The sequence below is a fragment of the Scyliorhinus torazame genome, chromosome 16 (assembly GCF_047496885.1).
Source record: "Scyliorhinus torazame isolate Kashiwa2021f chromosome 16, sScyTor2.1, whole genome shotgun sequence".
Lineage (NCBI taxonomy): Eukaryota > Metazoa > Chordata > Chondrichthyes > Carcharhiniformes > Scyliorhinidae > Scyliorhinus > Scyliorhinus torazame.
In genome coordinates this window covers 175,518,892-175,535,565 of record NC_092722.1, presented here as the reverse complement: position 1 = coordinate 175,535,565, position 16,674 = coordinate 175,518,892, and the positions used below count along the sequence as shown (strand labels likewise).

Below are 16,674 nucleotides of genomic sequence, written 5' to 3'. Positions count from 1 at the left end.
TGCTTGCCAGGACATTTATGTTCCCAGGTTTTGTATTTTGGAAAAGAAAAGCCAAGACACTTTGGCACCGAGGCAGATCTTAAGAACCAGCTTTGGAGGGTGTTGGTTTGATTGGTTAACTGGCAACAGTGGGTTGGCCAGGGACAGAGTTCTGTCTGACAACAGTCAGTGATTAGTTCCTGCATGATGCTTTCTGAGAGAACTGGACAGAAGTGAAAGGAACTCTCCCTCCTGCTTATTGAAGTGAAAGATCTGCTCTATTGTTCTGAAAGCAGAGTGTGCCTGGTACATTCTTTGTTTTAAACCTGAAATGATACTGAGTCTGCAGAGAAAGTAGACAACCTTGCCAGAGAAAACCATCTCAAGCCTAGAAGGAAAAAGTATCAAAACAAAAGCCTGAACCTCAGAAAGACATTGACTGGAAGTCGTCCCAGTGCATCAAAGATCTACAACCCTTTCCCCTCTGTGTTTTTGTGTGTACACGGTGGGCGGGTTAGGAAAGAGGTAATAGATAGTTAGTTATATTTTCTGTCTGTTTAATTATAATACTGCACATAACAAAAGATTACTTGTGTTAAAGTTACAAACCTGGTGCCTGCAGTTTATTGGGCTCAACCAAAGACCTCGGATATTTCAAATAAAATCTAATTTCACCTGCATTGTGACTCCGGGTCCAGTGGGACTGGAATTGACTGCACTAGCCCAGGGTGTCGCAGCAGTATGTTCGATAGGAGAAGATACACAAGGTGATGCTATCTTTGGTCAAATAGCCTAACTGTCTAGTTTTATTTGTGAACTAATATTATAAGTGAGGTATCAGTGGACTGGTACCAATCCATGGAACCATAACGCAAGTTAAAACACTGATAGAGTGAGGGAAGAAGTAACAAAGAACTGCCCAGAGATTTATCATGTCTTCAGCTATTCCAAAGCATCTCACAGCCAATGAATTACTCTTGAAATGCAGTCGCTGCTGACATGTAGGCAAATGTAGCAACCAACTCGTGCACAGCAAAGTCCAACAAATAACAAACGGTGATGAATGCTTGTTGATCGTTCTGGGGATGTTAGATGATGGAAAATTGTTGGCCAGGGTTTCAAATAGTGCCATGGGACTATTGAGTTATTATTCTTGACTATTAAACTGTGAAGAGTTCAGTTTAATTCCTCATCTGAATGATGGTCCTCCAGTTACACAATGTTTAATACAGCTTCAACCTACTTTGTGGGTATGATCCTGGAATGGAGCCAACCTACAAGTTTGAGCACAAATCGCATTGCAAAATAGGCCGACAGAGTTTATGCAATCAAATCTCATTTTGGTTGAACACGAACCAGTACTAACATTCTGCTGAACTAATAAGCCAAGTGTGCAAGGGCAAGTTTGTTGATTTTAACATTAATCCATCGACATAGTGAGTTACGCTTTCTAATGCACCTAACAAATTCAACTGTTTAAGCAACTGTGCCAAAACTCTGGGCTGAGAAGCAGGGAAATAAAACAGCCTGGATTTTAAGTCTCGATTGCTATCCAATGACGTCAAACTGGTCGATACTCAGTGCCCAACCTCTGCAACCAGTTTCTGCCGCCAACTGTGAAACCTACCCCATCAAGAAGTTAATATCTTCAAGAGAGCAAACATTTCAAGTTAAAACTGCTTCTGCCCACCCAATTTGGAAATACTATAAATTAAAACATATTTAGAAAAAGGTCTTGTAACAACAATGCTTACACAATCCCGCAAAAGAGAGTTATATTTTGAAAAACTCGCTGCAGTCCAAGTTACTTTCTCTGAACCTTGGACTCACTGTGAGACTCTTCTTAAAATATTTGCTGCGTGAATCACACCATTGGAGCTAGAATTATGCCCAGCAAGTAAAAGAGCTTGACGTTGTTTATTTCAAAACAACCACGAAAGCCAGGCAATCATTCGTATGATAATTAATGCCAATTCTCCGTGTAGGCGTCCCCCTGCCCCACCCACCATTCCCCCTAACAGAAAAAAATGCTTAGAATATGTGATCTGTACTTACGCTTCAAAAAGATAAGGCGACTCGCCTCAATCCTTAATTGCAGTACAGTAGAATAACAATACCATTGTTAGTCTTGAGTGGGAGAAATTAAGCAATAAAAAACCCTTTATATTTATCACATATCCCGTGGCAACACATTGAAATCTTCTTACAATGCAATCTTACTTCCTGGCAGAAAATGTCACCAACCAGCAAGATAATTTGGCCAAGTAAAACTTCAAGGACAGTCACACATTTACTTTAAAACTTGAAAATGCTTTTTTTTTAAATAAAAGACTGATCAAAAAGGAATGTGGCATTCTCCAATCCTTCAGGGTGTGACCTAAATCTGAAACTGACTGCATGTCGCAAAAGGAAGAGCAGCTCTAAGGCCTCCAAAAGTATCAGTAAATGAGCACAAGGTGGGTTGATATTTATCTCAAGGATGTTGGTGACGTGCTGTTCCATCTTATTTACACTGCAGGATAAACTTAACAGAACAAGCTATTCAATTTCAGCATTTCCATTCAACCGTGGAATGTTTGACCTCAATGCTTCCTCCTACGGTCTTCAGACTTCTGAAGTCAAAGATTAGATTCACCTAATCCCAACTTTCCAATTCATCTCCTTTCTCTTTTACTCATTCAAAGTGCCACAACATGCCTCAGCTGGAGTGCTGTGTGCAATCCTAGGTACCACGCATAAAGGTGGGTGCCTTGAGGGCACAGAGGAGATTTACCAGGATGATATCCGGGATGGGAATATTCAGTTCAGTAGAGAAGCTACAATTGTTATCATAGAATCAGTGCAGAAGGAGGCCCATTGAGTCTGCACTGACCCTTGGAAAGTGCACCCTGCTCAAGCCCACACCTCCACCCTATCCCTGTAACACCACCCAACCTTTTTGGACACAAAGGACAATTTGCATTGGCCAATCCATCTAACCTGCACACCGTTGGTCTGTGGGAGGAAACCAGAGAACCCGAAGGAAACCCACGCAGACACGGGGAGAACGTGCAGACTCCGCAGACAGCTACCGAAGCCATGAATCGTACCTGGGACCCTTGAGCTGTGAAGCAACAGTGCTAACCACTGTGCTGCCGTGCCTCCCCACTTTATCCTTAGAGTAAAGAAGGTTAAGGGGAGGTCTAATGGAGGATATCAAAATTCCCAAGTTGTTTTGACCCTTCAGGTATAGACAAATTATGTCCAAAGTGGCTCAGTAACTAGAGCTTAGATTTAAAATAATTGGTATAAGAACTAGAGGGGAAATTAGTTGAAAAATTTCTTCACACTGGAAGTTGTTATGATCGAGGATGCACTGTGCTTTTAAAAGGTTTTTGGATATGTAATTAGAGGATTAATTTGGAGGCCTGTGGGGAAAAAGCTATGGGTTTGGGATGAAATTGGACTCTCTCTCGAAGAGCCAGCACAGGCATAATGGGCCAAATTGATTCCTTCTATTGATTTATAATTCTAGGTGCATCGCCTTTCGCATTGATTCATCCTGTATGTTTTTCTAGCCTTCCTTGATGGCTGTAGAGGATTAGTGCAAGCCATCAAGTTCACGTCACATCGACAAAGGTAGTAAATGCAGTTTGGATCAGAAATTGGCTGGCTGGAAGAAGACAAAGGGTGATGGTTGATGGGAAATGTTCAGACTGGAGTCCAGTTACTAGTGGTGTACCACAAGGATCTGTTTTGGGGCCACTGCTGTTTGTCATTTTTATAAATGACCTGGAGGAGGGCATAGAAGGAAGGGTGAATAAATTTGCAGATGACACTAAAGTCGGTGGAGTTGTGGACAGTGCGGAAGGATGTTACAAGTTACAGAGGGACATAGATAAGCTGATGCGCTGGGCTCAGAGTTGGCAAATGGAGTATAATGCAGAAAAGTGTGAGGTGATTCATTTTGGAAGGAATAACAGGAAGACAGAGTACTGGGCTAATGGTAAGATTCTTGGCAGTGTGGATGAGCAGAGAGATCTCGGTGTCCATGTACATAGATCCCTGAAAGTTGCCACCCAGGTTGAGAGGGTTGTTAAGAAGGCGTACGGTGTGTTAGCCTTTATTGGTAGAGGGATTGAGTTTCGGAGCCATGAGGTCATGTTGCAGCTGTACAAAACTCTGGTGCGGCCACATATGGAGTATTACGTGCAATTCTGGTCGCCGCATTATAGGAAGGATGTGGAAGGATTGGAAAGGGTGCAGAGGAGATTTATCAGAATGTTGACTGGTATGTAGGGAAGATCTTATGAGGAAAGGCTGAGGGACTTGAGGCTTTTTCGTTAGAGAGAAGAAGGTTAAGAGGTGACTTAATTGAGGCATACAAGATGATCAGAGGATTGGATAGGGTGGACAGTGAGAGCCTTTTTCCTCAGATGGTGATGTCTAGCACAAGGGGATATACCTTTAAATTGAGGGGAGATAGATATAAGACAGATGTCAGAGGTAGGTTCTTTACTCAGAGAGTGGTAAGGGCGTGGAAAGCCCTGCCTGCAACAGTAGTGGACTCACCAACACTAAGGGCATTCAAATGGCCATTGGATAGACATATGGACAATAAGGGAATAGTGTAGATGGGCTTTAGAGTGGTTTCACAGGTCGGCGCAACATTGCAATTATTATTACTATTACATCCTGGAAAAGGTAGCAACATCTGAAAACAGCACTGGAAGCCACCTCTGTTCAATAGGTCAGAACTTCCGTACGCAACAACATCGCATCCATTTGTTGTCACGGCAGTCGGGGCTAGTGTCAGCAGGGTTCTGGTAGATAAATACTGTATTGAAAAATTGCCCAATCAAGTTTTTGCTTACAGGTATCCTTTTCCACATTGACCATGAACACATCCTCTGGTTAAAAGGTTGGATGACAGGTGACTTATTTGGGTGGAAACACACCCTCTCATTTAAAGCTTATTTACTTGGATGAGCTTGGATTTCAAAGACTAGATGCAAACTACTTCCAAATTCAATTCTTCTACCGTTACCCCGCACCCCCCCCCCCCCCCCATCTCCTTTTTGACTAGTGGTTTATTCCTAATCGCACTGCATTCTTTGAAACCATTTGTGATGTCCAAACTGGGCAGCTTTCCCCACTCATCGACCAGTTTCATGACAGCTTCCCTCCCAACTGAAGTCCATAACAAATAGAAAACATGAATCAATTCTGTTTTTTGACACAAAGTAGTGAATACAAAATTTGCCCCAGCTGCCGTGTTCCGACCTTGTTTGAAAGAATGTCATTAAAGTTGAATTTAACACACCAACACAGCGTCACTCATTTCAGATCTGATGAGCATTCGGCATTTTAACATTGCAAGCACATTCCGGTGGCATTTTTCAGCCAACGCAGACAGTATGCCAATTTGCAAAGGAACAAAAGAAATACATTTCAATGCTCCTTTTGTAGAGTAGATTGAAAATAATCTAGCTGTCCATCTGCTCAAGACTGTTCACTTGAGCCTCTCCTAAAAAGATAAACTCAATGGCCACAATTCCTTGCTCAAGGGTAACCACATGTGTAGTAATGCCTTTAAATGTGCATAACATTGTTAATAACACAACTCAATATGTAACTATGTTCCTATACCCATTATATGTATAGATTATATGATTACAGTGTAAAAGTATAGCAGTAAAATACTAACTCAGAAATCTAACCACCCAAGGGCCTTTTGACTTATTAGAGAACACTGACGCAATGACCTGAGGAGCCACAGAAAGTGATTCAGAGCAACAAAGTAAGTGATTTACTTCAATTTTTAAAAAATGTATTAACCTTTACTTAAAGCGCAATGGACAAGTTAACCTGACCACGCATTATTGAGCTTCACAGACAAGATAATCCATTTGATGCTGGTAAGCTGTACTTGACATAAAAGTTGCATCAAATGTTAATATATGCCTCAGTGACAGTGGATGGTGGAATCCAAGACTTTAGTAAAAGTGTTCAGCCATTTCTGGTTTTGAATGGATTTGTAATAAACAGAAGGGAAGAGAGTCTGGCAAGGAGAAGTACAATCTTCAATATTTCTAATAGCATATTCTAATTGTAAAAAAAATAATTGGAATAAAGCTATTCCTGACATTTGAGAAGTTGTATTTCTGTTATTTAAGGTCTTACTTTAGCATGTTTGTGCAAGCGGAAAAGATTTTAATTTGTTTTTTAAAAAAGCAGCTAATCCAGGGAGCCTGGAGTTCCTTGTTTTGTCAGCAGTCTTAGATAAATTCAATTAATCTGCACCGTCAGAACCACTGAAACATAGGGGCAGCACGGTGGCGCAGAGGTTAGCACTGCTGCCTCACGGCGCTGAGGTCCCAGGCTCGATCCCGGCTCTGGGTCACTGTCTGTGTGGAGTTTGCACATTCTCCCCCTGTTTGCGTGGGTTTCGCCCACACAACCCAAAGATGTGCAGGGTAGGTGGATTGGCCACGCTAAATTGCCCCTTAATTGGAAAAATGAATTGGGTGGGTACTCTAAATTTTTTTTTAAAAACACCACTAACACATTGATGGGAGTTTTCTTTGCTTCAATTGGGAGCAATCGGAGCCTGAGGTTTGTGGGTTCTGAAATCCTGTTTCGGCATGTGAACGCGTATTCGAATAGCCCCTCGGAACAGAAATGGCTGCATGGTCTGAGGTTAAACCAAGGTCTCAATGTCCGTTCTGATGGTTCAGGCCAATGCTTAGACCAAGGCACAACATAAAAAACAGAGCGTTCTCCCAGTATCCTAGCTAATGCACTTTTCTCAACAAATGCTACCACAAATAGACTAAACGGTTAATTAACTTATATGTCTGGAGCCTTACTGTGCAAACATGTCTGCCACATTTACCACAAAACTACAGACACCGCAATTCAAATGAATGAATTCTATGAGATCACTTCAGAATGGTTCTGAGGCTCACGATAAAGTACTATATTAATCTTTATTTGGACTAGATTACAGCACACTATAACAGTGAATTTCTGGGGCGGCACAGTGGCGTAGTGGTTAGCACTGCTGCCTTATGGCGCCGAGGATCCGGGTTTGATCCCGACCCCGATTAACTGTCTGCATGATGTTTGCATATTCTCCCCATATCTGCATGGATATCACCCCCGCAACCCAAAAATGTGCCGGGTAGCTGCATTGGCCACATTAAATTGCCCCTTAATTAGGAAAAGAAAACAACTTCAAAAAAGTGAATTTCTTCCTAATTAGTTTGAGGGACAGCACTAAGTTGCTCACAAATGTAACTTGGCATCGAAATGCATTTTTATATATGCATGCATAAGGGACGTTTATTAAACTTCGGGGAATATTTATGGCTATTACATTGAAGTGTGGTCAGTTACTTGGATCAGTTATAGAATATTCTCATTAATTACAGCGATGAATTGTAATACTTGCAATTGAAGTGATTTCAACTGCACTCCCTCCCTATTCCTAGCCACGTGATAGCGAGGCTAGGAATAGGGAGAGAGTGCAGTTGAACACGTGGCTGCAGGAATGGCGTAGGAGGGAGGGCTTCAGGTATTTGGATAATTGGAGTGCATTCTGGGGAAGGTGGGACCTGTACAAGCAGGACGGGTTGCATCTGAACCAGAGGGGCACCAATATCCTGGGAGGGAGGTTTTCTAGTACTCTTCGGGAGGGTTTAAACTAATTTGGCAGGGGAATGGGAACCGGATTTGTAGTCTAGCAACTAAGGTAGCCGATATTCAGGACGCCAAAGCGTGTAATGAGGCAGTGGAGAAGGGAGAGTACTTGCAGGCACGGAGATAGGTTGAAGTGTGTATACTTCAACGCAAGAAGCATCAGGAATAAGGTGGGTGAACTTAAGGCATGGATCGGTACGTGGGACTACGATGTGGTGGCCATCACGGAAACTTGGATAGAAGAGGGGCAGAAATGGTTGTTGGAGGTCCCTGGTTATAGATGTTTCAATAAGATTAGGGAGGGTGGTAAAAGAGGTGGGGGGGGGGGTGGCATTGTTAATTAGAGATAGTATAACAGCTGCAGAAAAGCAGTTCGAGGAGTATCACCCTACTGAGGCAGTATGGGTTGAAGTCAGAAATAGGAAAGGAGCAGTCACCTTGTTAGGAGTTTTCTATAGGCCCCCCAATAGTAGCAGAGATGTGGAGGAACAGATTGGGAAACAGATTTTGGAAAGGTGCAGAAGTCACAGGGTAGTAGTCATGGGTGACTTTAACTTCCCAAACATTGAGTGGAAACTCTTTAGATCAAATAGTTTGGATGGGGTGGTGTTTGTGCAGTGTGTCCAGGAAGCTTTTCTAACACAGTATGTAGATTGTCCGACCAGAGGAGGGGCAATATTGGATTTAGTACTTGGTAATGAACCAGGGCAAGTGATAGATTTGTTAGTGGGGGAGCATTTTGGAGATAGTGACCACAATTCTGTGACTTTCACTTTAGTAATGGAGAGGGATAGGTGCGTGCAACAGGGCAAGGTTTACAATTGGGGGAAGGGTAAATACAATGTTGTCAGACAAGAATTGAAGTGCATAAGTTGGGAACATAGGCTGTCAGGGAAGGACACAAGTGAAATGTGGAACTTGTTCAAGGAAAAGGTACTACGTGTCCTTGTTATGTATGACCCTGTCAGGCAGGGAAGAGATGGTCGAGTGAGGGAACCATGGTTGAAAAGAGAGGTTGAATGTCTTGTTAAGAGGAAAAAGGAGACTTATGTAAGGCTGAGGAAACAAGGTTCAGACAGGGCATTGGAGGGATACAAGATAGCCAGGAGGGAACTGAAGAAAGGGATTATGAGAGCCAAGAGAGGGCATGAACAATCTTTGGCGGGTAGGATCAAGGAAAACCCCAAGGCCTTTTACACAGATGTGAGAAATATGAGAATGACTAGAGCGAGGGTAGGTCCGATCAAGGACAGTAGCGGGAGATTGTGTATTGAGTCTGAAGAGATAGGAGAGGTCTTGAACGAGTACTTTTCTTCTGTATTTACAAATGAGAGGGGCGATATTGTTGGAGAGGATAGTGTGAAACAGATTGGTAAGCTCGAGGAAATACTTGTTAGGAAGGAAGATGTGTTGGGCATTTTGAAAAACTTGAGGATAGACAAGTCCCCCGGGCCTGACGGGATATATCCAAGGATTCTATGGGAAGCAAGAGATGAAATTGCAGAGCCGTTGGCAATGATCTTTTCATCCTCACTGTCAACAGGGGTGGTACCAGGGGATTGAAGAGTGGCGAATGTTGTGCCCCTGTTCAAAAAAGGGACTAGGGATAACCCTGGGAATTACAGGCCAGTTAGTCTTACTTTGGTGGTAGGCAAAGTAATGGAAAGGGTACTGAAGGATAGGATTTCTGAGCATCTGGAAAGACACTGCTTGATTAGGGATAGTCAGCACGGATGAGGGGTAGGTCTTGCCTTACAAGTCTTATTGAATTCTTTGAGGTGACCAAGCAGGTGGATGAAGGTAAAGCAGTGGATGTAGTGTACATGGATTTTAGTAAGGCATTTGATAAGGTTCCCCATGGTAGGCTTCTGCAGAAAGTAAGGAGGCATGGGATAGTGGGAAATTTGGCCAGTTGGATAACAAAATGGCTAACCGATAGAAGTCAGAGAGTGGTGGTGGATGGCAAATATTCAGCCTGGATCCCAGTTACCAGTGGCGTACCGCAAGGATCAGTTCTGGGTCCTCTGCTGTTTGTGATTTTCATTAATGACTTGGATGAGGGAGTTGAAGGGTGGGTCAGTAAATTTGCAGATGATACGAAGATTGGTGGAGTTGTGGATAGTAAGGAGGGCTGTTGTCGGCTGCAAAGAGACATAGGTAGGATGCAGAGCTGGGCTGAGAAGTGGCAGATGGAGTTTAACCCTGAAAAGTGTGAGGTTGTCCATTTTGGAAGGATAAATATGAATGCGGAATACAGGGTTAACGGTAGAGTTCTTGGCAATGTGGAGGAGCAGAGAGATCTTGGGGTCTATGTTCATACATCTTTGAAAGTTGCCACTCAAGTGGATAGAGCTGTGAAGAAGACCTATGGTGTGCTCGCGTTCATTAACAGAGGGATTGAATTTAAGAACCGTGAGGTGATGATGCAGCTGTACAAAACCTTGGTACGGCCACATTTGGAGTACTGTGTACAGTTCTGGTCGCCTCATTTTAGGAAGGATGTGGAAGCTTTGGAAAAGGTGCAAAGAAGGTTTACCGGGATGTTGCCTGGAATGGAGAGTAGGTCTTACGAGGAAAGGTTGAGGGTGCTAGGCCTTTTCTCATTAGAACGGAGAAGGATGAGGGGCGACTTGATAGAGGTTTATAAGATGATCAGGGGAATAGATAGAATAGACAGTCAGAGACTTTCCCCCCGGGTGGAACAAACCATTACAAGGGGACATAAATTTAAGGTGAAAGGTGGAAGATATAGGAGGGATATCAGAGGTAGGTTCTTTACCCAGAGAGTAATGGGGGCATGGAATGCACTGCCTGTGGAAGTAGTTGAGTCGGAAACATTAGGGACCTTCAAGCAGCTGTTGGATAGGTACATGGATTACGGTAAAATGATATAGTGTAGATTTATTTGTTCTTAACGGCAGCACGGTAGCATTGTGGATAGCACAATTGCTTCACAGCTCCAGGGTCCCAGGTTCGATTCCGGCTTGGGTCACTGTCTGTGCGGAGTCTGCATATCCTCCCGTGTCTGCGTGGGTTTCCTCCGGGTGCTCCGGTTTCCTCCCACAGTCCAAAGATGTGCAGGTTAGGTGGATTGGCCATGATAAATTGCCCTTAGTGTCCAAAATTGCCCTTGGTGTTGGGTGGAGGTGTTGAGTTTGGGTAGGGTGCTCTTTCCAAGAGTCGGTGCAGACTCAAAGGGCCGAATGGTCTCCTTCTGCACTGTAAATTCAATGATAATATATGATTAATCTAGGACAAAGGTTCGGCACAACATCGTGGGCCGAAGGGCCTGTTCTGTGCTGTATTTTCTATGAAGTAAATAATTAAAGACTTCCTGAGTATAACAGCTACTGTGAGCGGGAAGGGCAGTGCCTTTAAGTATACAAACATAAACACAGAAGGGCCACAAATACTCAAGCTGGCTCTTAATATGAATGGCCGGTTTGTTTTCCAGCAGGACTACGCACAGACAAGCATTTGGCAGGCTTAATTTCACACTTCACTTACCTTACACTGCCAGGGAAATAATTTTAAACTGCACACATTATTCCACCATTGGACTCAGGACTACATTTTGTTCGTTGGAACTGGTCTACAGACACTGCTGCAGCACTGTGAGGATGTAAGATTGGTCACTGACCTCAATCAGACTCCACTGTGATCTCAGCTCCAATGTAGCTGCTGCACCTTGTCCTGTGAAACTCAACTGGTGATCAGCAAGTTGGTGAGAAGCTCAAATCATGTTTAGTGTAAAACTGTAGATATGTAATAAAGTCACTCATTTGAGAAAATAAAATCCCTGTTTTGCTCCTTAACAAGAAATGTTCATAATTTTCAGTGCATTTCATTCTAGAAATAGCTTCAGGCACTTCATTGCACAAACAATAAAAGAAAGGACTTGCATTTATAACGCACCTCACACAACCACACGGCGTCCCAAAGTGCTTCACGGCAAATTAAGCATTTCTGAAGTGCAGTCATTGTTGGAATGTGGGAAACGTAGCAGCCAATTTGTGCACAGCAAGCTGCCACAAACAACAATGTGACACTGACCAAATGATCGTTATTTTTTGTCGTGTTAATTGAGGGATAATGGTCAGGATACCGGGGACAGCTTTCCTGGTTGTTTTCAAAATAGTGCCAGGGATCTTTTACATATAACACAAAGAGGACTGACAGGTATCTCAGACAGCGCAGCACTCCCTCAGTACTGCACTGGAGTGTCAACCTTAATTTTTGTGCTCAAGTACGGAAGCGGGACATGAACAAAGGTAAATGTGCTGCCAACTGAGCCATGGTTGGCACGGTACTTTACTTATATTTTACATATACTTTATTTGATGAATTACTTTAAAGTGTAGTTGTTATGGGAGGAATCTTTTGGACGCACAAAACTCCCACAACGATAAAGAGATGAATGGCTGGTTTAACCAGCTTTTGCTCGTGTTTGTTGAAGGTTGAATGCCTGACAGGACACGAGGTGAATCCCCAGCTCTTCTTTGAATGGTGCAATAGCAGAAGCACTGAAACAGGCATGCATGGTATCAGTTTTAATATCTCAGGCAAAGGACAGTAGAAATACAAAATTACAGACTCAGCACACACAATGGTTTGGCACAGCACTCCAATATCCATCCCAAGTCTGTGCCGTGTTAACTGACCTCAGCCAGAGCAGCAGTGGTGCCTCTGTGGTAGACACTGGCACAGCCCGGCAATGGAGAGTAAAGAACGCAAGTCAGGGCTCCTCTCTCTCTGCTAACTAGAGAACCATGCTGTAAGGTGCACAAGAAAAGCTTGGGCTCAGCTGTTAATCCTCCAGCATTTACAAATCCAGATTTACACACCGAATATGGCCACTAAGGGTGCTGGCAACCATGGGACGCACTGCAGCATAAATGAGCACTTTCAAGACAAGGGGTCGAAAGGAGATTAGAAGAACAGAACCTCTTATCTGCTACAATAATCTGTCATAACTAACAAACAATATCCTACACTCAGGAATGAAGAATTTATCATAAAAACACAAAGTGGCAGTAATCTTTCTAGGGCTGTCAGAAGGAGATGATTTGTGTCAATAAGCTTTGCAGTGAATGCCATACCTTGCACAAGCTTTAGAGGTAAGAGTGATACTGCACAGAAAGAAGCCATATGGCCATCGCGCCTGTGCCAGGACTTTGGAAGACTTCACCAATTGGTCCCACTTCCCTGCTGTTTCCCCATAACCCAGCAAATTGTCTTTCCCTTTCAAGTATTTATCCAATTCGTTTTGGAAAGTTACTACTGAATCTCCTCCCACCACACCGCACATTCCAGATCACAATAGCTCATTGTGGAAAAATAATCTGCTCATATTGCCTCTGGCTCTTTTGCCAATCACTGCTCTTCAATTTCTTCCTGTGCTCCGGAAATTCGGATTGCAGACCTCAACTCTTTTATATCATTGGTTCCCACATGGGTCCCCATTCTGGCTGTTCCCCCGTTTCCCAACCTTAAAGTTTTTCACAGCCTTCGCCCTGGCATCCACCAGACCAACATACCATGCAGGACTCAAATCGGTGGGTGCAAAAATGTTTATCTATATCCTGACTATCAAATCCCCTATGACGGCTCTATCTTGACAATTTACTGTGCTCCTCTGCTCAGTCATTTTCCCCACAGTGCCACAGGTGTGCTCTAGACTTTAACCCCTTAAGGTGTTGTCATTTTCACTGGTATTCAGCACTGGAAAGTGGTTTAAAAGTGCCACACCCTAAGAGAACTCCACCTTTTCCTACCCTGCCAGGTCGCCACCCACTTATTTTTCTCAAACTCTCAGTTGCTGTGGGATGGTTAACCCTCGGAACGCGCACTCCGGAAAATTCTTAGCCTCCCATATGTCCGGCAGGAATGCCTCCGCTCCTCAAACACAGGAACCGTGACCTCAACCTCAAGGCACTTTCTTTACATGTGGTGATCCAAGAAATAGAGGTCTCGTGGCACAGTGGGTATGATCAAACCCCCATGCTATTGACCTCTGAGCCAAAAGTTCCGTGTTCAAGTCCAGGATTTGATGGCCAAGGAACGCGCCGAACAGATTGAGTATTAACTTGTAAATCCTTCCAACATACACCAATGACAAGCGGCAAGAGCGGGCGAGGTTCCTGTTCAGCCATGTGAAGGGCAGAAATTAGACCTCCACCATTATTATTCATACCAACAGGTTGCAACATGCATGTAAAAGTATATGTTGCCATAGCAACTCCGGCTCCTTGTTGGGCAGTTGTGGATCGGATTGGTGCCAATAGCATGGGGGTTTGATGTCCATTCTGGCTGGGGTGGATTCGGGACCTGCCTCCTTGTCCTACCTGAGGTGGAGGTCCTGGCACTATGGGTCGGACCGGCCTTCAGGCAGAGAACTCAGGAAGAAGAAACATGTCAGAGACATACAAACGTCCTGGAGTTCCTACGTAGGGCAGTAATTGTGGGCAATTGGTCACCGCTGGCCATTATTCTGCTTAACAGTCTCTCTGCATATACAATATGTATGCTTTTACTTCAGTATGCCCCTAGTATCAGATTGAAATAACTAGAACTATCAGTACTGCTTACCAGTAAATTCCAACTCTCACCAAACTCCCGTTTAGCAGATGATTCTGGCTCAGCTGTTCATCCAAATTCAAGCAGCTAATTAGGAAGGCAGATAACTGAATTTCAACTGTAAGTTACCAGACATGAAATGATGCCTGTCCCAGACTAGCTGATGCTCTTAGTACAGCGGTCAGTATTTCAACACAGTTGGCACGTTTTCCTAGTCTTCTGTCCAAAAGGTTTTTTTGAAAGGTCGTATGTTCAGTGACAAGAGCCTACATCTGCCTCAAGTTGACATCTGACTGGCTGACAGTGATGGCATGATTTGTCAAGTGACATGAAATTACAATTAACAGCCAATTTCATTACTGATGCCTTTCTCTTTCTTTTTTAAAAAATCATGTTTATATTGACCAATCCTTTCTGACCGGTTCCCACTGGGGCCCTCAACTCCTCAGCCCCATTAATTTTAATTTTGAAATTCTCCTCCCTCGTTACAGATCTTTCTTCCTTCTGCATCCTCCATTGGACCTTCATCACAATGTGTGTCGTTCTCTCTCTACCCCCCACACCACTGTTCTGGGTCTGGACTAATGCATATCCTCCGCTCTCTCCTCCACCATTAGTGGCAAAACCTATAGCTATCACGTGCCTGCATTCTACAATTCTCTTTACAAATCCTCTGCCTTACTGCATCACTCAGCACCTTCAAATCTCTCCTCGGGGCCTCCCCTTCCCAATTCTGACTGTGAATCCACTCCACCGTTTATGAAATGTCCCAAGATGTTCTTTTACATTAAATGATGGCGTTTGCCACCACTGTTAATTAACTTCACAGATGTTACATGTCCCACTGTCCTTATCAATGTTCTATATACAAGGTTACAGAACGACTGGGTCTAAAAAGGAGCACTTAATGTTCCAGAAGTATCAAAGGGAGCACCACAGACTTGCCACTAGGTTGAAAATTGAGCTTTCAAAAAGTTCAGCAGAGTCAGACATTCTTAAACAAAATAAATTCTCAAATCGTCAGTTAGGGTTCCAATAATACCTCAGTTTATATGTTGAAAGTATGTGCTCATGGTGTATTTTAAAGACTTCAAATTCAGTGCTGACTGAAGAGGTAAACTACAATAACCTTTTGCTGGAATTTTTAAATGAACTGCACCAGCCCTTGCTAACTGAGTTACCATTGGCTCCTTCTCCTGCTGAGCTTATCCATCCTACAAATGATCTGGCTTATTGCCAAACACACAATTTTTTTTTTTTTAAAGTCAAATATGCTTCCAGATAATAATTAAAAATGTAATTGTAAACAGATCTGGTAAAACGGAGCAAACTGCTACCATTACTTTACCTGTAACATTTTGTTTTACTTCAAGTTACCAAAATGCGAATACTTTTAAAGTCAGTTCTCAAGAATTAACAGGATTGCTTCAAATTTCTGGAATTAGAACCGATTTGTAAACAGGTCATTATAACATATAAACATTTTCTAAACTAGGTAAATTTAACTACGGAATGACCTGACAACAGCAGAGGAGAGGTGGAAGCAGATTCAATACTAACTTTCAAAATGTAATTGAAAACGGAATGGAATTAGGGTGGCAGGGTGGCCCAATGGTTAGCACTGCTGCCTCAAGCACCAGGGAGTCAGGCTCGATTCTGATCTTGGGTGACGGTCGGTGTGGAGTTTGCACATTCTCCTCGTCTCTGCGTGGGTTTCCTCCGGGTGCTTCGGTTTCCTCCCACAGTCCAAAGATGTGTAGAATAGGTGGATTGGCCATGCAGAATTGCCCCTTAGTTTCCAAAGGTTTATTGGAGTTGCAAGGTTATGAGGAGAGAGTGGGGTAGTGGACCTGGCGGGTGTGGTCTTTCAGAGGGTCAGTGCATACCCAATGGGCCAAATGGCCTTCTTCTGTACTGTAGGGATTCTATATACTTGAATAGCTAAATTTTGGAGTGCATGAGGGAAAGAGCAGGACACTAATTGAATAGCTCTTTCACAGTGCAAACACAAGATACAATAGGCCAAAAGGACTTCTGTGCTGTAAGATTCTATGGCTGACCGTATGTCAAAAGTACAGTGTGTAATTACTGTAAACAAGGACAAAACTACACGCAAACCTCCTTTTCCCAGGGATCTTTTGGTTTAATTTGTACTTCGCTTCAACTAATAGGTCAGCGATTTGAATTGGAAGATGATGATTTTGTGCCATATAAGCACAATCGCCAAGTAACTTACTCTGTGAAAGAGCAGATTTCCTCAAAATATTTTCATTGTATTGTACCGATCCAATGGGATCTAACGTCTACATTCCAGCACTGATCAGAGTACTGAGAAAGAGGATAGATAAACTGACCTCGCTCAATGAGTTACAGTGATATGCAACTTGAAATAACTACCAATTTGGCTAGGTACTTAAAAAAAAAATTGGTTTTAAGAAC

General features: G+C 43.2%; 1 protein-coding gene across 4 annotated transcripts in view; it reads right to left on the bottom strand.

Annotated features, from left to right (window-relative positions):
* gpam (glycerol-3-phosphate acyltransferase, mitochondrial) overlaps positions 1-16,674 on the bottom strand; it is an 86,492-nt gene that overhangs the window by 53,325 nt on the left and 16,493 nt on the right. The window lies entirely within an intron of this gene.